This window comes from Plectropomus leopardus, chromosome 6, assembly GCF_008729295.1.
Source record: "Plectropomus leopardus isolate mb chromosome 6, YSFRI_Pleo_2.0, whole genome shotgun sequence".
Lineage (NCBI taxonomy): Eukaryota > Metazoa > Chordata > Actinopteri > Perciformes > Serranidae > Plectropomus > Plectropomus leopardus.
Window position 1 is genome coordinate 23,678,650 of NC_056468.1, and position 6,081 is coordinate 23,684,730.

At 38.5% G+C, this 6,081-nt stretch overlaps 1 protein-coding gene across 1 annotated transcript in view; it reads left to right on the top strand.

The window, feature by feature from the left end:
• ipo11 (importin 11) overlaps positions 1–6,081 on the top strand; it is a 152,007-nt gene that overhangs the window by 134,113 nt on the left and 11,813 nt on the right. The window lies entirely within an intron of this gene.

A 6,081-nucleotide genomic window follows, 5' to 3' on the forward strand; every position in this document is an offset into this window, starting at 1 on the left:
TTCCGTTGATGACACATCCCCAAATACAATGTTTCTGCTCAACACTGACCTGAACACTAACAGAAACTTGTGCTGGTTTGCTAGACAGCACTAAGATACCGAGAATCTTGAATGGAACCAGTTCAACAACCACTGCTAATTTGGTGTAAGAGGGGCGTTAGTGGCCTTCCTCGCTACTGTCCTGCTAAACACCATTACCGAGTTCTTTTTTTCAGTGGCTTGCTTGAGGGGGATTTTCAATTTTTCCATATTTTCCCCATTTATATATATATATATATATACATATTTAGTGCACTTATGTGTATATGTGCACATCTATGCTCACACCTACACTTTAAGGTATTTGTTTGGTACTGTGCACCCTTTGATAGACTGCTAAAGGCCTCATACATGCATGCCTCCTAGTACAATACTAATTATGGTATTACAATTTGTGCTGCCTCATTTAGTAAGGAAATTACTGCAATCAAGTTCTAATCCTCCCACTAAGTCAAGAGAGACCATGAACTGATGAAACCTCAGAAAAGGGTGAAAGAGGTGTGTGTTGGAGGTCGACAGTTTATTCCATCTCACTCTGTCTGTTCTGGCCCTCGTTTCTCTGTAACTGTTTCTCCAACCCCTTCTGTCTTATACTTTTTAAAATTCCGCTTGCGTCTTCCTTGATGGCTATTTAATGGTGCTGTCTATTTTCTGTATGCTTGATCAATCTTTGTCCCTGAATATAATAACCCTGATGAATGTACTTGACCTTATCTCTTTGCTTACTGTTCTGTCTCACTCTGTTTGGTTTCTCCGCTCTGTCTCTCTCTTCAGCTTCGTATTAAGGCCATGTCCACACTAATGTGAATAAATTTGAAAACGTAGTTTACACATGAAATTCTTCACGAAAGAAAGTTGAACGTGTGTGTTTGGTATGCACTAATGCACTTCTGCTGGCTGCACAAGAATTTGCCCCTAGTGGGACAATAAATATTTCTTAAACATGAATTTGAATCGACACCTGCATGTTTCATGTTTTTGAAAAGTTTGCCATCAAAACTGAAGTACTAAAACAAAAGAAACATTGTTAAATCTCTACTTGCTTCGTATTACTGCCGCTGTCATGTTTTGACAAACATGGGTGGTTATTCTGCTTGTTCTTAACAGGCGAAAGCTTTGATCCATTTCCTCCAACTGTGTGATTGCCGGTTGTATTTTTCAGTATAAGCAGACACAGATTATAGGTTTTGTCACTGACATATCTTTTTTGTCCTTTAGAGATTTTCTTTTTCTTGCTTCTTCATCCAAGTGCAGAAGTATAAAAAACTGTGATTTAGTACGACAAAGGTGTATTTGCAAATCACTATAATATGTTCTTATGCTTTCATCTGACAGCAGAAAAACTTGCATTGTATTGTATTTTTTGTCAGTTATACTGACAAAAAAAAAAAACGCTTTTCTAAAACGCTGGAATCCACACTCCATGTTCTTTAATGTCATAAACACAACAATTACAGATAAGCAGCCATTAGCGATTAAAATCTCCGACCTCATGCTCCCTTTAACAAAGCTGATTGGAATTCATTCAAAGAAAATAATTCAAGTCAAAAATTTACATCTTAACAAAAAACGAAATTTTGAAGGAAGCATGTATGTTTTAGTGTCAAAATGCTATTTTCTGAAGTCATGAAGGAACATTCTGCGTGATGATGTTGCTGCATATAAACTCATGTACCACAGTGAATGTTGTGCAGGTTCGGTTCCAAAAGTCTCATCATATCACAAAAACATGCAACGATCAAGGCAGCGGGTAGACTACTTACTCCTGTTTGCTATAAGGTAAAATGACTGTCAATTAAGTTCGGTGGATTTTGAAGTGGCAGTGTAATGGCTTTATTTTCCCATCCATTACTACATAAAATAATATAAATTATTAAAAAAGTTTAAATTGTTGACTATGTTATTTTATAATATATTGTATAAAATGCAGGACAGTGTCTTGCTGCAGAGATGTAGAAGTGTACTGCAGAGTGTTAGTACATGGTGACATCACTATTGAATGTGGTTACAGGTGCAACAGAGCAGTAGTGATACTGAAAACACTTGAAACATTCAACCAGAGAGGGCAGTAAAACACTGCCTTTTATCCTGGTGTTACGTTACTGTCGAAGGACCTCCCAGACTCCGAAGTGAAGTAGCCACCTCTTATTCTAGTGGCATCTTGGAGGTAGCTCAGTGTGTTGGAAGTGGCACAGGAATGGGATGCATCAGCAGCCAACGCTGACAAGCATGGATTTTCCAATTTTCTGATTTCAAACTTGACAGACCCGTGTGCTTTTTGCTGTGTGATTCTGGTGAAATTTAAACAGTATTAATGGCAGTCCTGCAGTTTTTTTAGCTCCTGTTTTGAGAGTTAGTGTTGGAGTAAGGCCCCTAGAATTGCTCACTGCCAACATCCCCCTTATTTAAAACCTCTTCCCCATGAGATCCTGACTGTATTGATCATATAGGACAATTACATCCACATGTTACACATGAAAGCACAGATATCTTTGTCTCCATGTCTGCTAGATTTTTTTTAAAATAGAATATACAAATTCCTTTCAGACAGTCTGAATTACCCTTGGTCAAAGACACAGATACACACACAGATTTTAATTAGCCAAAAACAAGACTGTGTAGCCAAATTAGTTTAAATTGCCATCACTTAAATGATCATAGCTAAGAAATGTTAATCTTGGTTATAATTGGGGCAATTTAGAAGCCCTGTAATGCAGTCGTGCTCATTGTAATTATAGAAAATAGATTAATTATGAAGGGGGACTCAACAGTGTCACAGATTAAGATCGGTTTACTAGTAATGGGGAGCAGTACTACGCAGCCTGTGAAAACAGTTGTAAGATGTACTGTGTCTCTGAAGCTTTGTCAAGTATGAAGAAATAAACCAGTGATGTCATCAGGGTTACCCCAGCGAGTCCTCTGAGACTTCAACAAAAAGCCAAAATTACCACTTTAGAGCACAGAGTTTGAATATTGGAAATAGGTAATAACTTGCATAAAGCCACATTTACAGACTTTTTTCTTTTTTAAATTTTTACCCTTTTTCAGAAAATAGATTTAGGTTTTTTTAGGGACACGTATTGTTAAGATTTAACGATACTCTTATAGATACTGCTTATTAATCTAACACTTAAATGGTATTCTTACTGGTTATTTTTGTGCTTTTTTTCAAGAGAAAAAACAAAACAAATTAAGAGCAGAATTAACATTGTTTCATTCTCTCTCATATTGAGAATTTATTGATTATAATTCATCATTAATAATATTTAATGAATAAATATTACGGAAAGGATGACCTCACTTATATTAAAAGTAAAACAGTAAATCAACTGGCTAATGGTTATTTTTAATTATTAAACCATGCTTGTACAATTTAGTGAAATCTCTCTGTGAACTCTACATAAAATACCTGAGGTGGCTGCGGCAGGGAAAGATGAACTACGAGCCAGGCAGCTCAAAGCCATGCATTTCTATGCCTGTATGTGATGCACTTTCACTCGATGTTTTGAAAGATTGCTGGTGTGTTTGCCCTTACATGCAAAGAGAGAGAGCTTGCCCCCACCCCTCACACAGAGAAAAATCTCTCCTCTGGATTGGGAATGGCAGATATTCATCATATACAAATGTCAAATCTTATTGCAAATTCTAAAAGGATTTGGTGAGATAACTGGTGGAAAGTGACAGTTTAAATAGATAGTTAGTCCAATACTGGGGCCACAATCAGTAATAATGGATGTTAACAATACTAGGGTCTATAATAGTTAAGCCCCGGGCACCCATTTAATACCATGTTCCGTACCTATACCTAGATACTGTATATGTCTGTATGTACATGTTTGTTCTTTAACCAGGTCAGTGTACGTGGGGACATCAGTAAATAGCTGATACCTACAGGAGTTGGCGAGTAGGGGAAGCCTGAGGTAATGGGATTAGTGTCAGCCGCAGATATTCAGCTGGCCCATTCCCACCAGGCCAGTGCAGCTCTGCCAACACATACACACATACAGAGAGACTTTCACTCTCATGCATAATATCCATTAGCCACACTCTGTCATATGTTTCCATAAAAACCGGCATCCACGCATTCAAACATTCCTTTGCATCCCATATTATTTGATGTTTATTATCACACAGTCGTGCCTTTAAAGTTCCTCTCTCAACGTGCCACCTCAAATGCTCAAGCTGTGACAACTTCAGTGAGTATATACATGACAAAGCTAGGAATATCATTCATTCATTTTTATTGTCCGCAAATCCCATGAATGGAGCAAAATCATCAATGTGTTGGTCCGTCTCTCAACACGTCAGACATCCTCAGCCTCTCTCTGGCACTCACCCCCATGCCCATATATCTCTACATAAGATATAAATCTTTAAAACGACTTTTTAAAAAGGCTCAATCATATCCTCAAACAGCAAAGTCCAGTGAATAGGCCTTCCCCAAATCTGGTTTACATAAATCAGTGCATGTGCACGCTCACTTTCTCCTACTAAACACATATACATATATATATAGAGAGAGAGAGGTTTACTCTGGCTGGCAGACTGTGTGTTTTTTTAGTTTTTTTAAATTAAAAAAATTAATAATTTGTATTATTATTATTATACTGCAGTGGTTGCCTAGAAAAACGTATTAACCACCCAGCAAAATTTAAATGATTAAAAAAAAAAAAACAGCAAGTATATAAAATTCGATTTCAAGGTCATGAAAAAATGAGCAGTATAATCTGCTGAGATGCTGGGGGTGCGTCTTGTTAGCAGCTAACACACACACGCCCTCCAGCTGAAGAACGAGCTGCTGGTTGTATGTATTTATCAGTGCTTATAATTACGATTAAAATGATGATTGCTGGACTCTGTGGGGCCCCCTAGCAGCTTGGCCCCAGCAAGCTTTTCCGTCTTTACCTGCTCACAAGCAGCGCTGAGTAAAAGCCATGACACGACATGTCGACTATCCGCCATCCATTAATGTTGGACCGTCTGTGAGCATGTGTTGCTCTACTCACTGCAGTGTGTCTCACAATGTAGTGCGAGACACACGGCAGGAAGTGAAGAAAGTAAACAAAGGGCTAGGGGTCAATAGGGAGTGAGGTTAAAACTATCATGTTATAGAAGGTAAGACTGTTTTTCTTTAACCATTAAGCTCTTTAGTAGAAACATTTCCTGATGGTTTGTGTTGTGTTGTTCACTGTCGCACAGTACATATGCTTTGTTCTTTCAACATAAGATTGTGCCGGTAATGTGATGATTGATGAACTACCATGGAGACTTCGGGTGTCTCTTTTTGATTGAAAAATACAGACTACAGTTGTCTGCTGGTATGGAGAGGTTTTTCACTCTTGCGGCGGCTCACAACTTACGTGCTGGTTGGTCGTTTGTTGTGATCATGTGCAGCGTTTTGGCTGAGGCACAGAAGTGTTAAGTGACACAGCAGAGGCTTTCATTGCCGCTAGTTCTCTGATGTCGGTTAATTAATAAAGACTCTGCTCAGTTTTGTAGTTAATTTGCAGGACAACCCTGGTCAGGGGAGAGGTACAAGCACGTAAAAATGTTTTTCAACTTCTGAGCCATCTAAATAATGTCAATACAGATGGAGCAAATTTAACCTGTTTGTTCTGATTGGCATTTTACATGAAGTAAAAGCGGCCAGATTTTAACTGCCGTGGGCGAGCAGCATCATCATCATTATCATCATTGTCATAATTACAGTTCTTTTCTTCTTAGCATACAGTATCTCGCCCACTTGTCTTATTTTGTCTTTTCTGCTCACTAGGCAACTATCAAATCCCTTCCAGTTTCTTCACATCTCATCTGTCTCTCTCTCTTCTTTTCATCCTGCCGCTCATTTATCTTCCACTCTCTCCAAGGCATAAAGACCAGTGCTTCTTTATCAGTGAGCTACAGCAGGGGGGATGTCACTCTCTTTCTCTCCATTTCTCTCATCATCACTCCATCTCTTTTCTTCCTCAAGCCTCCACTGGTCTTTCCTTCCTGTGCATTTTTGCCTGGACAGAAGCATTTGATCTGTGCACAATCAGGTTG